Below are 14,219 nucleotides of genomic sequence, written 5' to 3' on the forward strand. Positions count from 1 at the left end.
CAATTCTCCCACCAGACTCATCTCAAACTCACTTTCCATGTGAGTGATAAATTCATTCAAGTAGCCCTTATTATTTGAGCCACAAATTATGTCATCGACATACACCTGGGCTACAAATATGTTTTCACCATCTCTACGCAGAAATAGTGTTGGATCTATTTGACCTCTTACAAAGTCCTTTTCTAGTAAGTAAGTTGACAACCTTTCGTACCAAGCTCGAGGTGCTTGTTTAAGCCCATAAAGAGCTTTCTTGAGCTTGTACACGTGGTTTGGAGCTTCGATATTCACAAACCCCGGTGGTTATTCAACATAGACCTCTTCTTTAATGAAACCATTTAAGAAGGCCGATTTAACGTCCATTTGATAGAGCTTGAAGCCTCTATGTGCAGCAAAAGCTAACATTAAACGAATGGACTCTAATCGAGCCTCGGGAGCATAAGTCTCATCATAATCGAGGCCTTCGACTTGACTATAGCCTTTGGCTACAAGTCTTGCCTTGTTTCTTACGACTTCTCCCTTTTGGTTAAACTTATTTTTGAAGACCCATTTGGTTCCAATAATGGTGGTCTTCTTAGGTCTAGGAACTAAGTCCCACACTTGGCTCCTTTCAAATTGACCTAACTTATCTTGCATAGCTATGATCCAATCAGGATCGTGCAACGCCTCATCAACTAATTTTGGTTCAATTTCTGAGATCAAGGTGACCTCATTAGACTCATTTCTAAAGAATGACCTAGTCCTAACCCCTTGTTGAATGTCTCCCACAATCTGGTCTTGGGGATGACTAGAGGCTATCCTAGACTGCCTTGGTGTTGGCGGTGCCTCATGAATGGTGTCACTAGACACCACAGACAAGCATCGCCTCAGGTAAAAGATCGAGGTGAGCCCTCTCTTGCTGCTCATCATCGCCCAATTTACTCTTCCTATGTTTTGATCATTTAAACTTAGATTTCTAAGTTCAAATTAAATTTCTCCTACATCCCTTGATTGATCATTTGATTTAGGAATTTCTTCAAATGCTACATCCGAGGACTCTTCAATCAATTTAGTCCTATTGTTGTAGACTCGATAGGCTTTGCTGGTGAGAGGACCAGTATCCCTTCCTCAGCCTTAGCTGTGAACTTTCCAAGATGATCCTTGGTGTTCAAGATAAACACCTTCAACCAAACACCCTAAGATGTTTAATTGTAGGGGGTCTCCCAAACCAAAGTTCATGGGGAGTCTTTCCTAAAAATCTATGTATCAAGACTCGATTTTGTTAAGTAGCTCGGTAGTGAGTACTCATTGAGCATGATTCGACCTCTTGCAAGACTCGGTTCTTTCTCTCCACAACTCCATTTTGTTGTGGGGTCCTTGGAGTAGAGAACTCATGCCTATATCCTTTTTCTTAACAAAACTCTAAAAATCTATGGTTTTGAAATTCTCCACCATAATCACTTCTAATTGTTTTAATTGTTGTTGATTTTTCATTTTCAGTTCTTCTACAAAAAGAAACAAAAACATCTATGGTTTGATCCTTATTTCTCAAAAAGAAAGTCCATGTATATCTAGTAAAATCATCAATGATCACTAAGTAGTATCTACTTCCATTCAATGAAATAACATTACTGCAATCAAACAAATCCATATGCAATAAATCTAAAGCAGTAGATGTACTTACAACGCTTTTACCTTTATGAGACGCTTTTGTTTTCTTACCCTTTTGACATGCATCACATAATTTTGTCTTTTGATACTTGATGCTTGGTAAGTCTCGCACTAATTCTTTGTTGGCCAGCTTTCAAATATTCTTCATGTTCACATGGGCCAACCTCCTATGCCACAGCCATGATTCTTCTTCTTTTGACATGAAACACTTAGCAGAGGCATTAGTAGCACTTTTAAAGGATACTTGATAAATGTTGTCTACCCCTGTGCCTACTAGTACCGTGTCAAGTGTGCCAATGTGTTTGACCAGACATTGACTTGAATGAAACTCAATTGTGTAACCCGTATCACACAATTGGCTGACACTTAGGAGATTAAAGGTCATCCCCTTGACTAGAAGGACATTTTTGATTTGGAGACATTCGAATATATGAATATCTCCAACTCCTATAACCTTAAGGCTACCATTATTACCAAAGGACACATTACCTCTATTTTTGTTTTGAAGGGTAGTAAAGAGTGACTTGTCCCCGGTCATGTGCTTGGAGCATCCACTATCAACAAACCAAGTTGATAGATGCTCCCCCTTGACAAATGCCTACAAGACACGAAAGATAGATGTTTTAGGTACCCAAATCTTGGGACCTAATGCATCTACAATGAAAGACCTAGGAACCCATGCCTTGGTCACACCCTTCCTAGTCTCATGAACCCTAGAAGCATGTGATCTATGAAATTGGGTTCTAGACACTAGGGAAATAAAACTAGATTCCTTAGGTTGATATCCTAACCCAGCCTTGTTGTAGACCACCCTTTGGGCATTTAGAATCATATCTAAGGTCTTGGAGCTAGTTGAGAATTTCTCAAGCATTTTCTTGAGTTTCTCAACTTCACTCTTTAGGGCTTTGTTTTCATCCTCAAGAAGCTCTTGATGTAGGTCATCAACCTCATCTTCCCTAAGAGTCTTCAAGTGTTCTACTTCATCTTTTAATGATTTAATTTCTGTTTTTGATTTCTTAAGCAAAGTAGATAAATGTGCAATAGTTTTATAGCATTTTTCTAAGTGAGGAGAAGTTACCTCTTCATCATCCGAAGATGATGAAGCCGCGGCTGATGTATCACTTCCGGAATCCGATTCCTCCCTTGCCATGAGCGCTAATTGACTAGTGTTTTTCTCCTTCTCTTCCTCCGATGAGCTTGAGGAGGATTCATCCCAAGTAGCTTTGAGAGCTTTCTTCTTCTTGGCCCTTTCCTCCTTCTTCTTGAGTTTTGGACACTCGCTCCGATAGTGTCCTTTCTTGCTGCACTCATAACACGTAACATTAGTCTTATCAACATTTCTCGGCTCCTTCTCATGATTCTCAAAGTTGGCCATCTCATGATGATCCACCTTCATCTCGGACTCTGAGGAGTGAGGATCTTTCTCCTTCTTCTTTTCTTCTTCCATCCTTGCTCTTTTCTCCGCAACTAAGGCAATTCTCTTTTTGACCCTTGTTAGCAAGTTCATGAAGTTCTATTTCACAAAGAATTCATCTAATTTAACAATTGAAAGGTCCTTGGAGACCTTGTACCATAGATGACCACAAGGCATTCCTCGGAAAGGCTTTGAGAGCGTACCTTACAAGATTGCGATTCTCTACGCGTTCATCTACGGAATGAAGACCATTGATGATCTCTTTGAACCTTCCGTGTAGTTCACTTTCCGTTTCGTTCTCCTTCATGGTGAGATTTTGTAGTTGGTTTAGGAACAAGTCTCTCTTGGCGATCCGAGAGTCTCGGGTTCCTTCTTGGAGCTCGATGAGCTTGTTCCACAAATCTTTTGCACTCACAAATGGACCTACCTTGACAAGTTGATCTTTGGCTATCCCACATTGTAGAGTGACCACCGCCTTGGCATCGGCTTGTCCTTTGCGAGTTTGCTCGGCGGACCACCTTGACGATTCTAGTTCCTTACCTTCTTCGTCCTTCGGAGGTGTGAACCCTTCCTTGACCGAGAACCACATGGAGATGTTGGTCTTGAGATAGTACTCCATACGGCTCTTCCAATATTGGAAGTCCGCTCCGTCGAAGTAGGGTGGACGATTGGTGCTAAAACCTTCCTTCATAGCCATCTTCTTGCTCTTTAGGGTGTTAATCCGGATGAAGAGCGCCTTGCTCTGATACCACTTGTTAGGACCTTCGGATGGCTAGAGAGGGGGGGTGTGAATAGCCTCCTTAAAAAAAAACTTAAACAATCTTCTCACAAAAGTTTGTTAGCACAGCGGAAATAAGCAAAAGAACAACTAATACAAGGAGAAGAAACAACCCACAACTAACACAAGTATATATATACGGTTCGGATAACTCTACTCCTCGGCGGCGGTCGTAGTGGACGATCCTTGATCTTTGAGATCACACCGGACAAATCCCGGCTAAGTATTTCTCCTTCTCGGTGGAGTAACCTCTCACAACGAAAAGATTTGAAATGAAGCACAAGACTTATAGAGTTCGGTGGCTAAAGAAATGAACAATGAAACTTACCCGTACCACGACGCTAAACAGAAGGATTCCTTAGCCAAGAGCTCAACAACACCAAGACACTTGCTTGAGAGAGTTTCAAAATCTTCTTCCAAACCTCTTCTTCCTTCCTTCTTATTCTTATTCTCACTTACTTTCCATCTCCTCACCTTGTCTTGCGAATCCATGTCCTGTACACACTGAGAGCGATCACTCTTCCTCCTCATCGGTTCTCTGCACACTCAATACCATCCATGATCTTCACTGGTGTCTCGAGCTCGAACCAATAAGCAAGAGTCAAGCTATTGTCCCCGAGTCAGTTGGACGCTCAATGCTGCACCATTTTGAAATTCTTCCTGGAGCTTAATTTGAAATTGAGCATTGGCACGACACCGCAACCTGCAACTCAAAATCTCACAACAAATGATTTGATCGGTGAATGAATCGCAGAGAAACGAACAAACGAACATCGTTGTGGATCGGTCATCATCGATCCACCATACACTGACCCGTCGGACACCTCGATGAGGATCATGGACCGATTAGCTATAGGTGGATCGGTCCAGGCAACCCCTATCTATCTCGAATCCCATCTCTTCTTCGCGATCGGTCACTGCGGACGATGAGATAACCGATTGCTTACGTAGTTCTTGATCGATCACCAGATAAGATAATCCGCAGTTCTCGTGGTCTACTGATCGGTCACGGACCGATTAGATGACTAATGTATCACGGATGTGTATGGACCAATCAAGCCATCATCACTTGGATCGGGACCGCATCGATGCTTGTGTTGATTTTAGAGCTTCAGCCCTAAACCTAACGTCTTCCTAGTCCGAGAATGAGTTCTGAGCCCTCTCGACCTAGTCTAGAGAACAAGCTACCGAGCCCTCTCCTTCCGTCCGGTCCCGAGACCGAGCTATCGAGCCCTCTCGGACTTCGAGTCCCTGAGAAGGCACCAGAGCCGTCGGTCGAGGGGTCAGCTTGAGCCCTCTCGGTCCGAAGAATGAGCTATCGAGCCCTCTCCGGCTTCTCAGCGAGAACAGGTCTACCGAGGCCTCTCTGCCCTCCAAGCCTACAGGAGAGCTGGGCCCTCTCCGACCAGCGGCCAAGTTGGTACTTGGACTTTTCCTCTCTACATGATCAACCTTGATCATTAATCAGTCTGAGTTTAATTAATATCTGATACAAACTTAAATCAGTGTCAACATCAAAACAACAGCCAGGTCAGACTGTATTAACACATGTCGAAGCCTCATTATAAGGTCAAGGAGGCTCAGGTGCTCAGAAACACCAGGGCCACAACTCCCACGGCTCTAACTTGAAAGGGAACTCCAGCAGCAAACGCAAACCAGGGAGTTACCCAAAAGGAGGACCAGCTAGTAAACAACCCAGCTATCCCAAGTGGAACACTTGTGGAAAATTTCACCCAGCAGTTTGTCGCAAGGGCACTCGAGAATGTTTCTGTAAAATACCGGAAAATAAGAGAATAATAATAAGGGAATTTTCCAGAATTTTTAGAAATTTTTCGGGAATTTTTCGGAACTCGTAGGGACGAGTTAGCGGGGATAAAAACAGGACCCCGGAAAAGCCTGTTTGGGCTACCCATTTAAGCGAGGAAATGTTTATTTCTTAAATTCCTTTTTCTTTTTATTTTGTTTTCTCTTTTTCCTTATTTCATTCGTTTCTCTCCCTTTCGCGCCCGAAGCCTCACCCTCTGCCCTAACCGGCGCCGAGCGATTGCCTTTCCTTTTCTTCTTCTTTTTCCCTCTCAGAGCCGAACTCTTCTTCCTCACTCCTCTGTCCAAGCGCCGACGACGTGCGGGCATAGCCCTAGCGCCGGCCACCGCGTGCCCTAGGTATTGCCTCTGCTGATTCACCACTACTGAGCCTCTCTGCCGACGCCACCGTGAGCCCGAGCCACATTGCCGAGCTCCTCCCCTTTCTCTTCCTCACGCGATTTCGCTAAGCCCTGGCGCCGGTTCTCTAACCGTCCAGTGGTGAGATTTTCTCCCCTCGCGCTACTGCCCCTTCCGTGCCCTAGCACTGTCGCCGACCACCAGAGTTGATCCCGTGCCGCCTTGCGACATTACTGACCATTGCAACCTTCTTCACAGCTAGATTGCGGGCGTATATTAGAAACAAAGGTCGTGCCCTAGCTCTGAGTCTTGCCTCCTCCTTAGAGTAGTAGTGATTCGGTATTGTGATAGCAAGGTGAGGGTTTAGATCTTGATCTTGCGTTCTGTTCTTGTCCTATATTTACTGTGGATAATAACTAGATCTGTACCTTTTGGTTTTTCAGATCCTTGATACAACAGATCGGCGATATTAGAGGTAAGGGTTCTGCCCTATTAGTGAATCAGGTGTCTGATCTTTGTGGTGAATTTAGATTTACATGGTTAAATGTTGTTCACTTTGATCGTTAGGGTTAATGGAGTTAATCCTAATTGATTTTGAGTTCAATTTAATTAGGGTTCTTGAAGGAAAATATTTTGGTTTAGCTATTTTGCTTATAATTAAATTTAGCTAAACTATATGGTTTATTACAGGACTTTGATTCGAGACGAGTATCTCGATTTGCTGGATTGGACTATTTCGATTGGAGGCGGGTACTTTTGACTTATTGTCTTTGATATGCATAGTAGTGAAATTAACAAGTTGCATTAATTATGTTCCTTATTTGTTTCGGTTAATCACTACCCCGATTACCTGTTACCTGCTTGATTGATTGTTTATTTTGCATTTCGTGTTGTTATGTACCTGATTACACATGCTCATAGGGGTAGTGATATAACCATACCTCACTATGTTCAGGACCTAGGATTGATACCTTATCTGATCAGTGTACTTTGATGTGATTTATTTACTATGGTGCACATCATATGTGTATGTAGGTTTGTTCGGTATATTACCATGCCTAGTGTCATGCACCATTCGCATGATTGCATGCTGTGTGATAGATTGCTCCATTATTGTCGAGCACATTACCAGTTTCATCACTGGCAGCGTGGTAGCACGTTAGTTTGCTCTTCCGATGCTCCGTTGGTCCGCTCAGGGGTAGTGTGACGCAGCGTGTAGCATGTTAGAGATCCCTCCCCGTCATAGTGTACCGGGAGATGAGAGCATTGCGCTCCCCCATTTATGATTTGGGATAGGAGTATGTGTGTACTCCGACAGCATCCCGTCCACTCGATCACTCATCAGGGGTAGTGATGCAGAGTCCACGGTCGTCACAACCCTACCCACTCGGTCCCACTTTTGGTTGTGAGTTGGCTGACTGGCGTCAGGGGTGACCATGACATGGGCATCATATGCATGATGCATTCATTGCTTGTGTTTATGTTTGCTGCATTTATATTCTGCATATTGTTTGGATACCTATGTTTGACATGCATACAGGTCTTCTATACCTTTCGGACTGTTTGTCCTTATACCCAGGTCCTGGTTAGTACAGTTCCTCTCCTGTTTACTTCGGTCTGCATTTACCTTTATTTTTATCTCCTCATTTACCTTTATTTTTATCAGGAGACTGTACGCATGATTAGTGCAAGGTGTTATTTCCTTACTTTGCATATCAGTTGTACCTGCTGAGTGTTGGACTCACCCCACCTCCATTGTTGTTATATTTTCAGGTTGAGGCTGTCTGGAGTAGTTCTAGTCGCCAGTCCCCATCTGCACGTAGTGCTAGTCCTCTGCTGGTCTTGAGTTGTTATTTTATCTTAGTTTCTCTATCAGACCATGTTTTTAGTCTTGTATTGTTTTACTTATGGATATTGTATGGATTCATATCGTTTGATGGATTTTTGGTATGATTTGGATTTATTCTACTACATGTCTGCCTGGACGGCAAAAGAGGTGAGTTCATCGGATTTGAGCTTTACAAGTGTAGTTGAGTAGGGTTGATTTTGAGTCATGGTATTACTGCTTTGGTTTGCTTATATTTATATAAACTGCGTGGTGATGGTTTATTTACATGTTATTATTCCAGCCGCATATGGCTGTGGTATATGAGGATGTAGAAAAGTTTCAGATTGTCCGCCGTACAGGGGAGATGCTGCCGAAATTTTCTCGGACAGGGACTCCTCCGGGGCGTGATAGTTTCGAATATGGCCAGGAAGGGCATATGGCTAAACAATGCCCAAACAAGACCAGCTTTCCTCCACCTGGCCGATATCGAGGTCAAGCGAGCACGGATTTACGCAGATCGGTGCTTTAGATGGTCCACATCAGCCAGGCGGACTAGAAGCCCCTCGGCACGGCAGATACATGCAAGGATCTACTCACTAACCGGAGAGGGCGTGGCGAATGCCTCGGGTTATTCGGTCAGTTAGTATTTACAAGTGCAACTGTCTTTATCTAAATGGGACAACCCATTCTTATATATCCAGGGCATTCACCGAAAGTTGGCAATACCCCGAGGTATTCGAGAAGTTTTTAGACACTTGGAGAAATTATGGCATTCACGCACTAGCTCGAACAGTCTGGTCATTATAAGAAGAGAGCTTTTGGTGATATGATAGTATTAGAGATGGCGACTACGATGTCATCTTGGTATGGACTTTCGATGATCGGTGCCTCCATGTAGGTAAGCAGAGTTATATTCAACCTAAAGCAGAGTGCATTTGGGTTCATCGGAGAACCAAAGAGGAAGGCCAAGTTTCTCCGCTGGCCAGAAACTCTGGATTCGGGATGTCAGATTCCTAGCACATGTAGTCGAGATCCGGCGGGACAAGAACCGAAAGCTAGAGGAGGTCCGAGTTGTATGTGACTCAACAATCTTCCCCGAGGAGTTACCAGGCCTAGCACCAGCATGGAGATTGAATTTGAGATAGAGCTCATTCCGGTACAAATCCCATCTCCAAAGCACCCTATGGCTCTGATCGAAGGAACTTCATGAGCAACTACGAGGCCTCGTCGACAAGGGCTTCATACGCCCTAGTCACTCACCATGGGGAGCGCCTGTATTGTTCATGAAGAAGAAGGACAGGAGCATGCGCCTGTGTATAGACTATCGGGCACTAAACCAAGTCACGATTAAGAACAGGTATCCTCTTCCCAGAATAGATGACCTATTTGATTAGCTAAAGGGAGTAGCAGTGTTCTCTAAAATAGACCTCAGATCGGGATATCACCAGGTGAAAGTTAAAGAAGGTGATATATCCAAGATGACTTTCAGGACCAGATACGGACATTATGAGTTCGTAGTCATGCCCTTTGGCGTGACGAATGCTCCAACTACTTTCATGGACCTCATGAACCGAGTATTCAGAGAATACTTAGATAAGTTTGTTATCGTGTTCATCGACGACATTCTTATCTACTCCGGAACTTAGGAAGAACACGCAGAGCACCTGAAGATAGTACTGTAGACCCTTCAGCAGAACCAGCTGTATGTCAAGTTCACGAAATGTGAATTCTGGCTCGATCAAGTAGCCTTCCTGGGTCACATCATCTCCAAGGATGGTATTATGGTAGACCCCAGTAAAATTGAGACTGTGAGTAACTGGAAAAGACCTAAGAACGCCAGTGAAATCAGAAGCTTTCTGGGACTAGCAGGCTAATACAAGAAATTTGTAGAGGATTTCTCCAGGATAGCCTCCCCACTGACAGCTCTTACCAGGAAGAACAGAAAATTTCAGTGGACAGAGGACTGTGAGAATAGTTTCATGGAGCTCAAAAGAAGGTTGACCAGTGCACCCATTCTAACTCTGCCAGAAAACACAGACAGCTTTGATATTTATAGCGATGCCTCTAAATTGGGACTAGGAGCAGTACTGATGCAAAATGGCAAGGTGATCGCCTACTCCTCCAGACAACTCAAAGACCATGAGAGGAACTATCCTACTCATGATCTTGAGCTTGCAGCAGTTGTGTTTGCCCTCAAAATTTGGAGACATCACTTGTATGGAGCTCAGTGTAGAGTGTATACAGATCATCAGAGTCTGAAGTACTTCTTCACCCAGAAGGATCTAAATATGCGACAGCGCAGATGGCTCGAACTGGTCAAAGACTATGACATAGATATCCTCTACCACCCAGGAAAAGCCAATAAGGTGACAGACGCACTTAGCAGAAAGTCCAGTGTTACCTTACTATCCTTATCAGCCATGTCACCGCCCCTACAAAAGGAAATTACAAATTTTGGTCTCGAACTTATAGTTGGACAACTCTCTACTATGATATTAGCATCTACCCTCCTTGGTGACATTTAGACAGCTCAGGATCAGGACCCTGAAATTCAGAAAATCAAGCAAGGGTTAGCAGAATCAGAAAGTGGAGAGTTCAGAATATCTGATAGTGGGGTATTATATTTTGGTGACAGACTTTGTGTTCCAGATCGGGAGGAACTACGAAGAAAGATTCTCGACGAGGCTCACAGGACTCCTTATGCGATGCATCCTGGCTCTACCAAGATGTACCAAGACCTAAAGAGACGTTTTTGGTGGCCTGGAATGAAAAGAGACATTGCTAGATATGTATTCACATTGCGTGCGGTCAAGGCGAGAACACTGCAGAGGAGTTCTACTAGGCCTGTTCCAGATCCCATGGAAGTGGGAGGATATTTCCATGGACTTCATAGTGGGGCTACCCGGAACCACGAATGGTTTTGATGCCATCGGTAATAATAGTCGACAAATTATCATCCCACTTCTTAGCTACGAGGATATCCTACTCCATGGAGCAACTAGCTCTATCTCAAGGAGATTGTTAGATGGAGTCCCATTATTTCGAGACAAATCGGGAGGTTTACATCACACTTACGGTGTGCGATCGGCTGGACACTAAGTTAAAGTTTAGCCAGATTTCCATCCTCAGCGGATGGTGGACAGCCGAGATAAATCAGTACTCGAAGATATGCTCAGCTGTGCCACGGACTTCAGGAAGTTGGTGCAAATATCTCGTTAGCGAATTTGCATACAACAATAGCTATCGAGCCATCGATATGACACCCTATGAGGCTTTCTGGACGAGGTGTAGATCTCATCTTTGGTATGAAAGTGGTGAACGAACTAGAACTAGAGATCTAGTAGCAGATACCATAGTAGCTATATAGGATCCACAGAGGATAAAAATGCCGCTAGAAAAGCTATGTTGATATGCTGACCTAGAGTTTCAGTTGGGGATATAGTATTTCTCAGAGTGGCTCCCATGAAGGGAGTAATGTGTTTTGGGAAGAAGGGCAAATTGAGTCCCAGATATGTGGGACCATACCTTATCACTAGAAGAGTTGGCAAAGTAGCATATGAGCTAGAGCTACCCCAGGAGATGTCAATTATCCATAATGTATTTCATGTCTCTATGTTGAAGAAGCATATCCCAGATGTCACCCAAGTGATTGAGCCCCAGTCGGTACAAGTCCGCGAAGACCTCAGCTATGACAGTCGACCTATTCGGATAATAGACTGAGTAGTTAAGAAACTGCGGAACAAGGAGATACCATTAGTAAAAGTAATATGACAAAGTCACACAACAGAAGAGGCAACTTGGGAGACAGAAGCTAGTGTGAGACAGAAGTACCCAGAACTATTCTAAGTTTGAGGATGAACTTTTTATAAGGTATGGGGGATTGTAACGTCCAAAAATTCTCAAAAGACTTTTAGAAATATTCTATTATTTTTCTGGAATTTTAGGATATTTTTATGGAATTTTTAGAGTAGCGGAAGTAGTAAAAATAAATAGAAACGTAAAATAGCCTAAGCGGGAATTGAACCCGAGACCTATGAGACCCTATGTCTTATAGACATACTCTAGTAACCAGGAGGCCCCAGCAGGGGTGTGCTGAAAGGAGAGGGAAACTGTTATATTTAAGGTTTAGTTGACCGAATAAACCACTTAATATAAATAGGAAAAATTAAGTGAGAAGTTATTAGTTTTCATCGGAAGCTTTTCCTCTCCTCACCCTAATTCCGCCGAACCTCTCTTCTTCCAAACCTCACGGCACCTCAACCTCCAAGGAACCTAGGGTTTCATCCCAAGGGCTATAGGAGCACCTTTCGGCGACAACTCCGGCACGAGAACGCTCCTCTCCGAGAGAAGAGCACGTAGACGCGAGGAGATCGACCAAGGGATCTTCTCCACCGGAAATCTAGCGATCAGATAGTAAGGAAATCTAGCGCAGGATGTAAGAAACCCCTCACCTGTAGTATAAGTAGCTCTTTCCATGATTTTATGCCTTAGTTTAGTTGTACACAGATTTTCAGCACATAGGGTGTGAATTAGTGCACACCAAATGTTTGATAAAATGTTTAGCTCAGTTAAATGCAACATAGGCATTTTTAATAGCTTAGATAAATGCAATAGGAGCATTTTATAGCATACTTAGCCTTGCTACAACTTATATGGGACTACGGTCCAATGGGTGGGCACCCACAATCGCCTCTAGGTTCAGATAACCTAGCTCTAGGTTCAGATAACCTAGCTCTAGGTTCAGATAACCTAGAAATAGCAAGATCAGATAATTCAGTTATAAAACAGTATTTTACTTTTATCAGTGGCACTATACTGGACTTCAGTTGTCCTTGGGTTGGGATCCCATAGTCGTCCCTAGGTTTAGATAACCTAGTAAACCCTACTAGATTTGGGACTAGCTACCTTAGGTCTAGTTAGGGATGCGCGCATAGCAAGTACAGTTGCCGGGCCCATCAGCAGCATGATTAGTATTTTCATCTATTTATGATAACTAGTTTTTCAAAGCTTCACAATTTCGTTATGTGATTACAGTTCAGAATTTGTATTAGCTTAGCATTAGTTTAGTTAGCTATTGTATCAGTTTAGTTCTATCTTGTTGATACTAGAAGATATTGCCATGATCAGCTTTTGATTTCTATGTTTTGTATGATAGTATGCCATGCCATGCTCTAACATGTTCAGTATATATTTCAAATAACATGTTTTAAAAGCATAAATCGCATCGTATGCATATTTTGTGAGGTAGATGGTTTCTTACTAAGCTCCCAAGCTTATAGATACTTCTTTTTCTTATACTACAGATAAAGGTAAAGAAAAGATGGATTAGCGGAGGCTGGAGGACAATGCAATGAAGATATGTGTGGATAGGAACTTGGAATAAAGATCTTTGGAGAAACTAGCAATTTAAGAACTTAGTATTTCTTGTAGTGTTACTTTTCTGCACTGTTAGTTAATTAAGTGTCTTGAATTGTGATAGTTATGCTTAGATTACTGATTGTCATGATCTTAGTTAGCTAGCCATGAGTAATGATAGGTCTAGTAGCTTTGTTTCTGCTTATAGAGTTGATATATGCGATTTGAGCACGAAACAGTGCTAAAATCAGACTTCTGATACGAAATTAGAAACCCCAATCGATCAACCTATCAATTGGAGGCTCCTCAATCGATCAGCTGATCGATTGGGCAGCTTGTTCCGTGAACAGTAAGCTCCTGGATCGATCAGCTGATCGATCCGGTAGCGTTCTGTCGCGAACAGAGAGCTCTGGAATCGATCACTAGATCTATTGGCCAGACTGGATCGATCAGCCGATCGATCCAGACGGGACCTCCGTGCACAGTAGCAAGCTAAATCGATCAGTGGATCGATCCAATAGCTCCAATCGATTGAGTTATAAGCTCGATTGATCGGGAAGCTGGATTTGGACTAGAAACCTTTAGTTGTAGCTCCTTGACTATGGGGGGATGAAAGATATGTCATGTATACCTTAGATCCCATCCCTTAGCACATGTAGAACAAAGTTGCATTAGCATAAAGAAATCTTAAATTAGATCAGTTTTCCGCACATTAAGAATAGTTTAGCAACAGCATAATGTAACCCCCGGCCTTACAGCTTAGCCAGTAGAAGGCGGGGCGTTACAGCTACACACTTGGACTTACACTGCCGAATGGACTTACGTTGCCAAGGCTACACACTTGGACTTACACCACTGAATGGACTTATGTTGCCAAGACTACACACTTGGACTTACATCCCTGAATGGACTTACGTTGTCAAGGCTATACACTTGGACTTACATTGCCGAAATAGAAATGCAAACATGCATTGGAACCTATCCCAAGACTCCCTTTACACTTAAGCTCCCCATTAAGCTAGGAATTTTACCAC

This window comes from Zingiber officinale, chromosome 11A (genome assembly GCF_018446385.1).
Source record: "Zingiber officinale cultivar Zhangliang chromosome 11A, Zo_v1.1, whole genome shotgun sequence".
NCBI lineage: Eukaryota > Viridiplantae > Streptophyta > Magnoliopsida > Zingiberales > Zingiberaceae > Zingiber > Zingiber officinale.